General features: G+C 47.6%; 1 protein-coding gene across 1 annotated transcript in view; it reads left to right on the forward strand.

Annotated features, from left to right (window-relative positions):
• Window positions 1-9,716: 9,716 nt before the first annotated feature.
• LOC149431654 (protein lifeguard 3-like) overlaps window positions 9,717-15,713 on the forward strand; it is a 111,618-nt gene continuing 105,621 nt past the window's right edge. Inside the window, exon 1 of the mRNA XM_089665427.1 lies at window positions 9,717-9,864. The gene's annotated coding sequence lies outside the window, so the exon portion shown is untranslated. The remainder of the gene's footprint in view (window positions 9,865-15,713) is intronic.

The following is a 15,713-nucleotide window of genomic DNA, read 5'->3' on the forward strand; positions in this document are numbered from 1 at the left end:
AACTCAGCCATCAAGTGGTAGGCCAGGTCACATGACAGGGCGGGGTCAGCGCATGCTGAAGCGCACAGTGCGCAGAAGTCACCAACCGTCTGCAGAGTCAATAGCTAAAGACCTCGAAACTTGGTGTGGCCTTCAGATGAGCCCAACAACAGTGTAGAGAGCTTCATGGAATGGGTTTCCATGGCCGAGCAGCTGCATCCAAGCCTTACATCACCAAGTGCAATGCAAAGCGTTGGATGTCGTGGTGTAAAGCACGCCGCCACTGGACTCTAGAGCAGGGGAGACATGTTCTCTGGAGTGACCAATCACGCTTCTCTGGCAATCCGATGGACGTGTCTGGGTTTGGCGGTGGCCAGGATTATGGTACTTGCCTGACTGCATTGTGCCAAGTATAAAGTTTGGTGGGGGATTCTCTAGTTCCAGTGAAGAGAACTCTTAAGGAGTCAGCCTACCAAGACATTTTGGACAATTCCATGCTCCCAACTTTGTGGGAAGAGTTTGGGGATGGCCCCTTCCTGTTCCAACATGACTGCACACCAGTGCACAAAGCAAGGTCCATAAAGACATGGAGGAGCCAGTTTGGGGTGGAGGAACTTGACTGTCCTGCACAGAGTCCTGACCTCAACCCCATAGAACACCTTTGGGATTAATTGGAGGGCAGACTGTGATCCAGGCCTCCTCCCCCGACATCAGTGCCTGACCTGACAAATGTGCTTCTGGAAGAATGGTCCAACCTTCCCATAGACACCCTCCTAAACCTTGTGGACGGCCTTCCCAGAAGAGTTGAGGCTGTTATAGCTACAAAGGGCGGGGCCAACTCAATATTGAACCCTACGGACTAAGACTGGGGGGGGCCGAATGTGTATAATCTTTCCAACCAATAATTTACCATTTTTCTTTTTCAGTCTTTTTTTTTATTTTAAGTTATTACAGGAGAAAGATACAAATCGTTTCCATGCTAAGGGCTTATTTACACTAACAACAAAGACTGCCGCTCCTCCTAAAAGTGGTCCACGCAGTCAGTCAGTGAGGAGACAATATGTCACCCCTTAAATGTAATACGACTGTGCATTGCACACGGTTGCAGTATGGCCCCATTCCTTTGAAAGAGTTGCAGCTGGTGGGTGGTAGTGCCCACCGAACACGCTAGGGGGGTACAATTTCTCCTGAGGGCACGAAGCAAGGTGTCACAGCCAAAGCATGTGTACCATCAGTCTCCCTTGCTGAGTGGCTGCCCTGCTATTTTCCTCAATGATTACAAGACGTTCTCCGATTGGACAAAGTGGAGATTGTGACATCATCATCCTGCTTATCCACCTTCTCCAATCAGAGAATGCTTTCCATTCATTGAGGAAAATGCAAGGTATTCTCTGAATGGCACCTATGCCGAGAGAGTGACCTCCTGCGTTCACCTTGCAGCAGGGCAGCCATTCAGCATGGGACCCAGAAGCAGGGCCGTGGATAAGGGGGTGCCACCAGTCCTCCTGTACGGGGCCCAGGCAGCTGGGTGAATCGGACGAGGGCAGGGAGGGTGACTGGCACAGTGGGGGGCAATTACTGGAACCAATCCCCTGTATGGCTCGCTCTACAGCAGCTGAAAGCCTGCTTCTCTCTCTTCTGCTGGCTTTCAGCCGCTGCACAGAGAGCCATATAGGGGATCAGTTGCAGTAATTGCCCCCCCTGCAGCACCCATCATCCTCCCTGTACACCATACATTTCCCCCTGCTGACCAGTTCCTTCCACAGCACCCATCACCCTCCCTGTACACCATACATTTCCCCTTGCTGACCAGCCCCCCCCCCCGCAGCACCCATCACCCGCCCTGTACACCATACATTTCCCCCTGTTGCCAGCCCCCCCCACAGCACCCATCACCCTCCCTGTACACCATACATTTCCCCCTGTTGCCAGCCCCCTCCACAGCACCCATCACCCTCCCTGTACACCATACATTTCCCCCTGCTTGCCAGCCTCCTCCGCAGCACCCATCACCCTCCCTGTACACCATACATTTCCCCCTGCTGACCAGCCCCCTCCGCAGCACCCATCACCCTCCCTGTACACCATACATTTCCCCCTGCTGACCAGTTCCTTCCGCAGCACCCATCACCCTCCCTGTACACCATACATTTCCCCTTGCTGACCAGCCCCCCCCCCCCCCCCCCCCCCCCCGCAGCACCCATCACCCTCCCTGTACACCATACATTTCCCCCTGCTTGCCAGCCTCCTCCGCAGCACCCATCACCCTCCCTGTACACCATACATTTCCCCCTGCTGACCAGCCCCCTCCGCAGCACCCATCACCCTCCCTGTACACCATACATTTCCCCCTGCTGACCAGTTCCTTCCGCAGCACCCATCACCCTCCCTGTACACCATACATTTCCCCCTGTTGCCCAGGCCCCCCCACAGCACCCATCACCCTCCCTGTACAATGTACATTTCCCCCTGCTGACCAGCCCCCTGCAGCACCCATCACCCTCCCTGTACAATGTACATTTCCCCCTGCTGACCAGCCCCCCCCCCCGCAGCACCCATCACCCTCCCTGTACACCATTTCCCCCTGCTGACCAGCCCCCTGCAGCACCCATCACCCTTCCTGTACACCATACATTTCCTCCTGCTGACCAGCCCCCCCTGCAACACCCATCACCCTCCCTGTACACCATACATTTCCCCCTGCTGACCAGCCCCCTCCGCAGCACCCATCACCCTCCCTGTACACCGTACATTTCCCCCCCTGCTGACCAGCCCCCTCCGCAGCACCCATCACCCTCCCTGTTCACCATACATTTCCCCCTGTTGCCCTGCCCCCCCCCCCCCACAGAGCTTCCGGTTTCCCTCCTATCCTTCCCATCGGCAGCTGCAAGCACACAATAGGATCCTTCAGGATGGAGTGTAGGGGAAAGGTCTGGTAAATATGTCACATTACCAGCCCCTTCTTTTCTTGAATGAACACAATGAGTGATCGGTACCGATCACTTGCTGTACTCATTGATAACTGAAACTGTGGGGGTTGTTTTTAGGGGAGGGGGGGCCCTGTCAGGTTGGTTGTATGGGGCCCCCGTGGTTTCTAACAGCAGCCCTGCCCGGAAGACAGTGAGGATCATTGTAGCAGCAGCGGCTACAGCGACGATTCTCCACTTCCACAGGGATTGGTCAGGTATAGAATACGCATACCGCACTGCACCAATGTAACTACGCAGAAATGTCCATACCTGGAATTCAGCTTTATGGAAAGATTTTGCATCAGGATTTTACAGTGCTTCATAGATCCTTGTACACATCTGATGTTTTTGCATCTGCCAGGGTTGCCAGACTGCCATTTCGGTTCTGCCCTTCCAATCAACCTGGATCTAGATAGTTACTGCCAAGGTCCCCACCAAGAAGATTCCTGCACTGAGTGATGCATCCAGATACAGGGCTATATACTGTACAGACAAGAGGAGAAGGAAATGAGTGCTGAGTGATAAATAATAGACATGGACATTGATTGTATCAGAGATTCTCAGACCGGCCTCAGCTCACCTTTTGTTTTCTTACGTTTTTGGGGTTGCTTTCGATATGTGCAAAGAGAGATCACACAAATACTTATAGGTATAGCATTCGGCCCGGGTTCACACTGACACGGAGAGGAATTTGCAGCGTTTTCTGTGCGAATCACAATCGCACCCCGTTCATGCGAACCGCTGTGGGTGTGTATGTTAACAAAACCCTGAAATTGGTTCGCAAAACGCAGGGCGACAAATAGATTCGTATCGCATAGGTGTGAATACCATATGATCCGATTCTAGTGCAGACAAAAAAAGGGTCCTGCGCCTTTTTGGTGCGATTTGAGCCATACAAAATGTATGGGTCAAATCGCACCGCACAGAATTCGCATGTGATTTGTACAGGAATGCGGTGAGGTTCCCGTGCGAATCACATGCGATGTGCCGCACCGCACAAGTGTGAACCCGGGCTTGAAGTCGATTTTCCTTGACTAAAAGGCCTCGGTGACACCATATTCAACTTTGAATTGAAGTGAAGTTGCACGATTTCAAAGTCAGATGTCAGTGCGACTTGGACGATATCTGTGTGACTTTATGCGCAAATGTCTATGCAAGTCTTACCTAAAAATGCATAAAAAGTGCAATACATGCTTTTCTGCAGTGTTTCTATTGAAGTCTATAGAACCAAAAACTTTTTGCATTCAAAAAAAGTCCCTGACCCTTTAAAAAAAACGCACCGGGTGAAAACGTGCAGATGTGAACATGTCCCATAGGAAACCATGTTAAATGGACGGTACTGCGTTCCTGCAAAATGCTGCAGAAAATGCTTAGGTGTGAACCTGGGGCGCATTTTCACCCGGTGCATTTTTTGGAAAGGGTCAGGGACTTTTTTGAATGCAAAATGTTTTTGGTTCTCTAGACTTTAATAGAAACGCTGCAGAAAAGCATGTATTGCGTTTTTTATGCATTTTCAGGTAAGACTTGCATAGACATCTGCGCATGAAGTCACACAGATATCGTCCAAGTCACACTGACATCCGACTTTGAAATTGTGCGACTTCACTTGAATGCAAAGTCGGATGTCAGTGTGACTTGGACGATATCTGTGTGACTTCATGCGCAGATGTCTATGCAAGTCTTACCTGAAAATGCATAAAAAACGCAATACATGCTTTTCTGCAGCATTTCCATTGAAGTCTATAGAATGGAGTGTAGGGTAAAGGTCTGGTAAATATGTCACATTACCAGCCCCTTCTTTTCTTGAATGAACACAATGAGTGATCGGTAGCGATCACTTGCTGTACTCATTGATAACTGAAACGGTGGGGGTTGTTTTTAGGGGAGGGGGGCCCTGTCAAGTTGGTTGTATGGGGCCCCCGTGGTTTCTAACAGCAGCCCTGTCCGGAAGACAGTGAGGATCATTGTCGTAGCAGCGGCTACAGCAACGATTTTCCACTTCCACAGCGATTGGCCAGGTATAGAATACGCATACCGCACTGTAAAAAACTTTTTGCATTCAAAAAAGTCCCTGACCCTTTCCAAAAAACGCAGCGGGTGAAAACGCAGAGATGTGAACGTGTCCTATAGGAAATCATGGTAAATGGACTGTACTGCGTTTCTGCAAAATGCTGCCGAAAATACTTAGGTGGGAACCTAGGGCAAAATGTGTGCCTCAAATCGCACCGCACAAAATTCGCATATGATTTGCACAGGAAAGAGGTGAGGTTCCTGTGCGAATCACATGCGAAGTGCCGCACCGCACAAGTGTGAACCCGGGCTTGTTGTTGATTTTCCTTGACTCTAATGCCTCGGTGACTACATATTCGACTTTGAATTCAAGTGAAGTCGCACGATTTCAAAGTCGGATGTCAGTGTGACTTGGAATATATCTGTGTGACTTCATGCGCAGATGTCTATGCAAGTCTTACCTGAAAATGCATAAAAACGTACTACATGCTTTTCTGCAGCGTTTCCGTTGAAGTCTATAGAACCAAAAACTTTTTGCGTTCAAAAAAAGTCACAGACCCTTTCCAAAAAACGCACCAGGTGAAAACATGCAGATGTGAACGTGTCCCATAGGAAATCATGTTAAATGGACTGTACTGAGTTCCTGCAAAATGCTGCTGAAAACACTTAGGTTTGAACCTAGGGCAAAATGTATGGCTCACATCTCTGCGTTTTCACCCGGTGCATTTTTTGGAAACGCAGAGCACTGATGATCAGTGTGCCTTGATGATCTGTGTAGCCCCAGCAGTGCCACCTGTCAGTGTCCATCAGTGCCACATCAATGCCACATATCAGTGCCCATCTGAGCTGCCTTTCAGTGTCACCCATCAGTGCCAGTCAGTGCCACCTATCAGTGCCGCCTATCAGTGTGCATCAGTGCTGCCTAACAGTGCCAGTCAGTGCCACCTAACAGTGCCAGTCAGTGCCGTATATGAGTGCTGCCTTTCAGTGCCCATCAGTGATGCCTGTCAATGCCCATCAGTGTCACCTACCAGTGCCTCCTCATCAGTGACACCTATCAGTGTACATCAGTGCAGCCTATCAGTGCCCATCAGTGCAGCCTCATTAGCGCACATCAGTGAAGGAGAAAAATCACTTATTTACAAAATTTTATAACAAAAACTAAGAAAAAAACATTTTTTTTTTCCAAAATTTTCAGTGGTTTTTGGTTTGTTTAAGAAAAAATAAAACAGAGGTGATTAAATACCACCAAAATAAAGCTCTATCTGTCACAAAAAAAAAAGATAAAAATTTCATATGGGTACAGTGTTGCATGACCGCGCAATTGTCATTCAAAGTGTGACAGCTCTGAAAGCTGGAAATTGGCCTGGACTGGAAGGGGGTATACAGTGGGGCAAAAAAGTATTTAGTCAGCCACCAATTGTGCAAGTTCTCCCACTTATAAAGATGAGAGAGGCCTGTAATTGGCATCATAGGGAGACCTCAACTATGAGAGACAAAATGAGAAAAGAAAATCCAGACAATCACATTGACTAAATACTGTAAGTGCCCTGTAGGCGAGGGGTTAAACTTTGCCGCGGCATGTGTACAGCTGTGAATGGCTCCATCTAAGGAAAGGTTCACACCTATGCGGTTTGAGTTTGAGCTGTTTCTGCATTGCATTTTGGGTTTTTGCCGCTTTTTAAAATTTTTTCTTGTTGCTAGGCAGATTTAAAACTCATCAAAAATGCAGCAAAAACACATAAAAAAAATGTGGCAAAAACAGCAAAAACGCACTACATGCTTTTCTGCAGCATTTCCATTGAAGTTGGAAGTTTTTGCGTTCAAAAAAGTCCCCGACCCTTTCCAAAAACACACCGGGTGAAAACGCGGAGATGTGAATGTGTCTCATAGGAAATAATTTTAAATGGACTGTACTGCGTTTCTGCAAAATGACGCGGAAAATGCTTAGGTGTGAACATGGGGTAACTGTTCAGACGGGCAGTCAGAGGGTTTAAAACCGCTGCTCGACTACCAGGTTATATTGCCCCCCCCCCACCCAGCAGCACATATAACCAAGCCCTTGTTTCTGAATGTGACTAATGTAGATCTATGGGGTCTCCCTGTAACCGGCCCACAATCACGTTCAATGCACACGATTGCAGCATTTAAAGGGTCACACAAAACCTCTAAAAAATGCAAAAGCAAAAAAAAAGTGGCAAAACAACACTAAATGCTAGTACAAAAACACTGAAAAACTCACATTTTTAACGTGACTTTACACAGCTAACATTACCAGCGTCATTAAAACGCCCCCCCAGGGTGCATGGAGGCTGAGCCTGAAGATTTTGTGGGAGTATAAAAAGCTCAAACGCTGAAAAAAGTTAATGCAAAAAGTTTTTGACGTTTTTTTTTTTAAACAGCCAGTAAACCCCCCAGCATGTTATCCTGTGTCCATACCAGAGGCGGACTGACAACTCATGGGGCCCCCAGGCAATAGGAAATCATGGGGCCCCTTTGTCCTCGCCCGCACTCAAATCACACCCAAAAAAGTCTATGAAAGGTACCAGGGGCATCTCATGGGGCTCCCTACTGACCCCGTGCCCTCGGGCAATGCCGGAGTGCCTACATGGTCAGTCCGCCCCTGGTCCATACACACACAGACTGGAATCAGTTTTTGGACCTTTTTTTTTTTTTTTACCAAAATCAAAACCTCCAGTGTGCATGAGGGCTTATGCTGAAAAACGCGGCAAACTAGCGTTTATGGACTTTTTTGTAACAAAAAACGCTAAAAAGTACACAAAAAATACAGCAAAACGCTAATGCAAAAACACAAAAAAATGCTGAAAAACTCCTGTTTTTAATGTGACTTTCACAGCTAACGTTACCAGCGTTATTAAAACGCCCCCCCCCCCAGTGTGCATGGAGCCTTACATCCCCCTCACACTGAATGCGAATTAACATGCGATTTGCATGCCATGTGATTTGCAAATTGCATACCAAGTCACACCCTATTGTCTGCTATTACAGCGGTCATATAGGTGTGGTTCCGACTTGGTCGGATCCGCACCGATTTCCAAAGTAGTCCACGATGTCTATGCAAATCGCACCTGAAATCAGCAGTTAACCCAACTTTGAAATCGTGTGACTTTGCTGTAAGTCGCAGGATTTCAAAGTCAGGTTTGATGTGACCGGGGTGTTATGCTGAAAACGTGATAAAATGCGGCAAACTGGCGGTTTTGAACTTTTTTAACAAAAACCACAAAAATACAGCAAACCGCTGCTACACGCTAATGCAAACATGCTAAAAAATGCAGAAAAACTCCCAGAGCTTCACCAATTTCCAAAGTAGTACATGCACTACTTTTGGTGCAATTTGCATAGACATCTGTGTCGGATGTCTTGCAAATTGCACCTGAAATCGGCAGTTAATCCGACTTTGAAATCGTGCGACTTCACTGTAAGGCTACGTTCACGCCAGCGTTGTCAGCAGACGGCAGACAGGCGCTTGGGAAGCGTTTTTACCGTTTTACAAACGCCGCTGAAAATTCTGCACATTGCAGCACATAGTGCTGTTCACACGGGAGCGTTAGCATCGCGGCAAAACGAACGCCTCTGGTCAAGTCAGGAGGAGTTAAAGCCTCCTATTCAAGTCTATGGTGCCGCTCTGCAAATGCCCGGCCGGCGTTTGCGGTGCAGTTGGGAGGCGCTTGCAGAGCGTTAACACCAAACTTCATTAAAGGAGTTTGTGGGGCATTTTTAACGCTTGGCAAATGCCTAGCAACCTCCGCTAAACCACGCATGCAGCGTTTTTGGAGCGTTTGTGGAGCGTTAAAAACGCATCACAAACGCCGGACCAACGCTTGTCAAACGCTATAGGGACGTTTGACAAGAGTTGGAAAAAAAGTCAAGTCCCACAATTTCGGGTTTGATGTGACCGGGGAGTTATGCTGAAAACGCGGTAAAACGCAGCAAACTGGTGTTTTTGGACTTTTTTTAACAAAAACCACAAAAAAGTGCAGCAAAACACCCCTAACTGGTAATGCAAAAATGCTAAAAGCCGCTGAAAATCTCCCGTTCAGGGTGGACCGACCATTTGGAAGCTGCCCGAGGGCCCGGGGTCAGAAGGGGGCCCCATGAGATGCCCCTACTATCTTTTTCATAGGCTTTTTTGAGTTTGGGCAAGGACACAGGGGCCCCATGATCCCCTATTGCCCAGGGGCCCCATGAGTTGTCAGTCCACCCCTGCTCCCGGTTTCAACGTGACTTTACAAAGCTAACCTTACCAGCGTTATTAAACCCCCCCCCCCCAGTGTGTATGGAGCCTTACACCCCGGTCACACTGAATGCGATTTGCATGCCATGGGATTCGACGCTTTAACCGGGGTGTTATGCTGAAAACGCAGTAAAACGTGGCAAACTGAGGTTTTTTGGGCATTTTTTTTAACAGAATTTTTTTTCCCATTAAAACAAAATGCTAAAAACCACAATTGTGGAAAAACAAGGCTAACGCTAATGCAAAAACGCTGAAAAACTTGCGTTTTTAACGCGACTTTATACAGCTGACACTACCAGCGTTTTTAAAACGCCCCGTGTGTATGGAGCCTTGCCAGCGTTTTTACCACTTAAAAAAACAAACAAAAAACAAAAAAAAAACAAACGCTAGTGTGCATGGAGCCTGAAAAATAAGATCCATCAGGAAAGGGAGCGCCCTGCCCAGCAGGGAAAGGGTTAACCCTGAGGATCTGCACTTGCAGGACTGTCCCAGCAGGGGGCGCTCCTGCCATGCAGCCATTGCCTGACATTTGGAGTTGAGGGAGTGTAAAGAAAGTCTTGTAAATTCTCAGCCAACACCTAAATCCTGACTTGTGAACCAACCAGACCAGACATACACAGACAGAGGCAGAGGAGGGAGAAGGCAGCTCAGGTAAGTGGGGGGGAAGGGATCAGGGGGTTGTGTGTGTGAGTGGGGGAGGTAATAATGGGGGAAAATGTTTATGAATTGCATCATTTGCAGCACATGCACCAACCGCCAGGTCACATGTACGTGTATTTACCAAAATAACTTCTAGGAGGGGGGGGGAGCAGGATCCTGGGGTATAGGAGACTGGACAGAAAACGATTAGATTGCAAGCTCTGCAGACAAAGGGATACCCTGCACAGCCTGGTTGTCGCACGCAGTGCTCAGTTTGCCCCTAAGATGAGACACATGGTGGTTATTTGGCCGATCAGTACGCACTTTTTCGCCGAATAGCGTCCCCCCAGCGATATTTCAACGATTATTTCTTCCTAGTAATATATTGATGGGGGGTGGAAAAAAATAACAAGTCCGCTAAGTTCACCCAATAGGAAAAGGAATAAATGAGCGAATCCAAAAGAACGCTAAAGTCGTAGTCGATCCGAAGGATGCGATTATCTTGTATTATCGGTACTGGGGCCAGAAAACAAAAAATGGCATGCGACATGGCCAGCAGTAAAACGCAACTTCTGCGTTCACCGCCAGGCCGGGATGGTGGGATACGCATCTGGCCGCGCATACGCTGTTGACGCAAAGCATGCGCAATCAGCAGCACTCTGAACGCACTCTATTGCAGGCCATAGACGGGTCGTTTATCGGCCGAAAATTTAGTCCGCACGAAAAATCGCCCGATAATCACGCCGTTAGTGTGGCCAGTCCGTCGGCCGGTTTTCTCGGATCTCCTTATTTATTTTTATCGGTCATGCTGGAAAATCCGAGAAAAACAGACGTTTTTCGTGGACATGGGTGGCAGCATCGGCAATGGGGCCGACCGATTTTTCGTTTATCGGCCGAAAATTCGGCCAATAAACGGCCCGTCTGAGGCCTGCCTGTCGAAAATCGGCTGATTTTTCGCCCAAAAGATTAATCGGTTGATTTTCGCACTGTTAGTGGGTTAATTCGTCGGCCGTTTTTCGCGTTTTCTCCACTTTTGGTCATGTTGGAAAATTTGTGGAAAATGACCGATTTTCGCGGCAATGATGGTCAAATCGTACAATCGTTTTTATGAAAAAAATATGCGCAGGAGCCGCGACCTGGAAGGAACAGAAGTTTTATATGTTATGTGGGGAGAACTTTATGACTTGGTTGGCCGATTTTCGTAATAATTGGTGGTTATGTCGGTTTAACGAATAACCGATTTTTTGTTTATCGGACGAAAAAAACGGCTGGTTTTCGAGACGACTATGGCCTGCCTAAGGCCTCTTTCACATGGGAGGTTGTTCTGCCGCTTGTAAACGCATTTTTTTCATTTAGAAATTCCGACACTCCTGGCACAGAGATCACTTGCGTTTGTAAATGGCTTTTATCTGCATTTACGTGCGTCTGCGGTAGTAAATTTTTGCCATATCTATAGCAACTGTTTACTTATTTTTTTTCTTTGTACTGCGATTAACTGCGTTTATGTACAGATAGCGGCGGTACATCGCCCCTGGACGCCGTCAACTTTATTTTTTCCTAAACGTGTAAAAATGCATGTTATGAAAACGTTGAGAAACGCAGTGTGTGAATGGAGCCATAGGGATGCATTGTCTGCATTTAGCTGTGGTAAGTTCCTCTAACCGCCCGCGTGAGAGGGGCCTAAGTACTCAATCGCACTATTAGCGATGATCTGTTTGTTTGTTTTTTTACCACGCTTGATGTTTGGCGTGGTGAGTGGCGGTAAAATGCAGCACGTCTTTGTTTTTCTGTAGCAAATTGGATGTCGCCGTACAGTGGAGCACCGCATCGGTCTGCTGTTTAGTGACATGAAGTGTCGCAATGTGACATTGCAAATAAAGTTAAGAAAAATAAACAGGAAGTGCGCTGCGCTAAAAATGCGGACGGTGTCGCAGCCAGCGCTGTCACAAGTCTATGAGGTAAAATGCTGTGTATTACTGCGCGGCCTAGTATAAACATAGCCGTAGGGCTCATTCCCACCATGTACGCTGACCTGTGGTTAAATGCTGCGTATTACTGTGCGACCTAGTAGAAAAACGCCTGTCTGACGCTTTAGCGCACCACACTGTTTACTTTTCTTCTTGTTTTTTGAACCTTTATTTGAAGCGCACAAATTGACACATTATTCATTCATGTCACCGCACAGCAGCGTGGTGCGTTGCGCGGCTGTGTGTTGACATGCAGTGTCTTCCAGTACAATACGGTAAAATGCTGCGTCACCTCCAGGCTGTGTTGCACATTCATACATACTAGGGCCAATTTAGACAGGAGCCAATTCACCTACCAGCATGTCTTTGTAGTGTGGGAGGAAACCGGAGCACCCGGAGGAAACCCACGCAGGCACAGGGAGAACATGCAAACTCCAGGCAGGTGGTGCTGTGGTTGGGATTCGAACCAACGACCCTAGTACTGCCAGGCGGAAGTGTTAAACATTTAGCCACTGTGCCGCCAGTCACCGCCCTGCGTGTGAACGAACCACTAAAGGTGGTCACAGCATATCCGATCGTCTGACCGACTGACCTCCAGGGTAGCTTTAGGTGCCGATCATCTGTAAACAAAGGAAGAGAACTTTTCCAGCCGGCCAGGAAATTATTTAATGGCGTGCGTCTCAGGAGCGATCGTTTGTTTGTTGTTCTGTCATTTTGACATAAAGACAATGCAGTGACTAAAGGGGCGATTATTACTCAATGTTATGACGGTGAAAGGAAAAGGTTGATGTGAAAATTCCCTTAAAGGGATAGTTCAACTTCACCAAAGAACTGCCCCAGGTAAGGGGTGTCTGTGGATAAAAACATACTGTATGTCTTTGACTAATGTTGAATAATGTCTTTACTATAGGTGTAGGTCATTTACATACCTCATGAAGCCTGACTGGAATACTCACTGGATGTTGCTAGGACGTTGCTAAGTGAGGCCTAGTCATTACTGCTCACCGCCACCATCACAGGAGTGAGCTTTTTCTCTGATTCAGACCCCCTCACATGTTCTTCACCTCACCTCATCTCTGAGCTCAGCATCTGAAGGCTCACTCCTGTGATGTTAGAGGTGGAAGGAATGACTAGGCCTCACTTAGCAACGATCTGGGAGTATTCCACTCAGGCTTCATGAGATACGTAAATGGCCTACACCTAAGGGTCCTTTTACACGGGCGTTGTTTTTTTTTTTTTTTTCTTCAGTTCAGTCACATGTATTAAAGAAAATGATGAGTTAAACCCCCGGTTCACACCTATGTGGCTGTGCGGGCCGCGTTTTGCTTGGGCATGAGAGCCCATTCATTTGAATGGACTCCCGTACCCGTGATATGCAGGGAAAGAAGTCACTGCACTACTTTGGAAAACGCAGCCCGCACGGGAACCTCGGTCCTCAGTACGGTTGCATTTCCCAGTGTGGGCGGCGTGCCATTACAACTAATGGCACCCACCTGCGGGTCCACAATTCTCTGTGCGGGTGGTGCGGCTGCACGGATGTGAACCTAGGCTAAATCCGTTTTTTCATTCGTTTAAATCCATTTTTATTTCGTTTACATCCGTTTTTTTTCATGTGTTTTTTGATTCGTTTTTCATCTGTTTTTTTCTTCCGTTTACATCCATGTTTTCATCTGTTTACATCCGTGTTTTCATCCGTTTTACATCTGTTTTTTCATCCGCTTTACATATTGTTTTCATCCGTTTAGATCTGTGTTTTCATCTGTTTTTTCATCATTTTTACGTCTGTTTTTTCATCCGTTTTACATGTTTTTTCATCCGTTTACATAGTTTTTTCATCATATTTTTCATCCATTTTACATCTGTTTACATCCGTTTTTCATTCGTTTAGATCCGTCTACATATGTTTTCATCTGTTGACATCCGTTTTTCGTCCATTCCGTTTTTGTTTTTCGGGAGAGAAAAATAGGGTTTTCTTCCTTTCAAAAAAACGTTTACATCCGCAAGCCCATAGAAATACATAGGGGTCCGGTTTTCATCCGTAGACGGACAGATGAAAAACGGACATACGGAACGCCCGAGTGAAAGAGTCCTAAAGCAAAGGAAATATTCAACTTTGTCAGAGCCGCCCAGTTTGTTTTCGTCTATAGACACCTATCTTTCTAGGCAGTTGTTTGGTAAAGGTGAAGTAACCTTTTACATTTGTTGCAGCCTAAAATGAAAGTAAAAATGTTGATTGCAAGGAAGGGAGATAAGAGAGCGGATGGTATTCTGTAATGTCTGATCTTCACTGACCTCCAAAAAAACCCAAAAACTTTTACTAGCTGATTTTAAAAGACAATCAATTTAAAGGATCCCTGTCACATAGATCTCTGGGAACTGCCATTTTTGAGTCGGGGGCTTATGTCTGAAAAATACGTCAACCAAAAGATGTCTCGTTGCCAGTAGCATGAGTGTGCCTGAGTGTCGTTTCTGGAGTTCAGAGTTTACAATGACAACGCATGGAGTCTGATTGCTAAGGGCAACCAGGTATTCCTTTTTGTTGTGCTTTTAAAACATAGGAAAAATGCTTTTCCTTCAAGGAAAACTGCCATTTTTGAAGTTCCTCCTGAAAATGCTAGCTGCCTGGCTGTAATATGCTGATGTTTTGGCTTCAGGGCTTCCGGAATCCCTGACCTGGAACAAGTATAGACATAAGGAGTTCTGCCACAATTGGCAGCATGCTTGTTCCAGGTAAAAGATTCATGCCAGATACAGCCAGGCTTTTTAGGGTTGAGGGTAGCAATGGCCGCTCCCCGTTCGTCTCTCGTGACAGGGCCACTTTACCTAGTGCGGCAAACCTGACCATGACAGAAAAGGATCTTCCACCTTTGAATCCAAGGCAGAAATGACCGCTGTAGTGATTCTGTCCTGAGGGGACCATTTTCGGCCTCCTTGGAAAAATGAAACCAATATATGAGGTAAAATCAGACATTGGCAAAAACTGCCAAGCCCTGAGTCTCGGGCCCCAGGACCAGGGCTTGTGCAAAGAACTGCTGGGCCCCAGGACTAGTGTTAAAGAACTGTCGGGCCCTGGAACAGGTGTTAAAAAAATTGTCGGACCCCGGGATTACTGTTAAAGAATTGTTGGGCCCTGGGACTAATGTTAAAGAACTGCTGGACCCCGGAACTCGTGCAGAAGAACTGTCGGGCCCCGGGACTAGTGTCAAAGTACTGCTGAGACTCCTGCAAAAGAACTGCCAGGACCCATGTCTTGTGGCAAAGAACATGATGGCTGTCACCAGACTAGGAATCCGGGGCCTTGTGGTGCCAGACTGTTGGGGTCTGTGATGTGATGGCAGACTATCAGGAAACACGTCTTGTGGTTCCGCACTCTCTGGCCTTGGTTCTTGTGGCTCCAAACTACCTGGCCTTGGTTCTTGTGGCTCCAAACTACCTGGCCTTGGTTCTTGTGGCTCCAAACTACCTGGCCTTGGTTCTTGTGGCTCCAAACTACCTGGCCTTGGTTCTTGTGGCTCCAAACTACCTGGCCTTGGTTCTTGTGGCTCCAAACTACCTGGCCTTGGTTCTTGTGGCTCCAAACTACCTGGCCTTGGTTCTTGTGGCTCCAAACTACCTGGCCTTGGTTCTTGTGGCTCCAGTGGCTCCAAACTACCTGGCCTTGGTTCTTGTGGCTCCAGTGGCTCCGGACTACCTGGCCTTGGTTCTTGTGGCTCCGGACTACCTGGCCTTGGTTCTTGTGGCTCCGGACTACCTGGCCTTGGTTCTTGTGGCTCCGGACTACCTGGCCTTGGTTCTTGTGGCTCCAAACTACCTGGCCTTGGTTCTTGTGGCTCCAAGCTACCTGGCCTTGGTTCTTGTGGCTCCGGGCTACCTGGCCTTGGTTCTTGTGGCTCC

This window comes from Staurois parvus, unplaced genomic scaffold, assembly GCF_062004578.1.
Source record: "Staurois parvus isolate SC_StPar_1 unplaced genomic scaffold, SC_StPar_1.0 ptg002188l, whole genome shotgun sequence".
NCBI lineage: Eukaryota > Metazoa > Chordata > Amphibia > Anura > Ranidae > Staurois > Staurois parvus.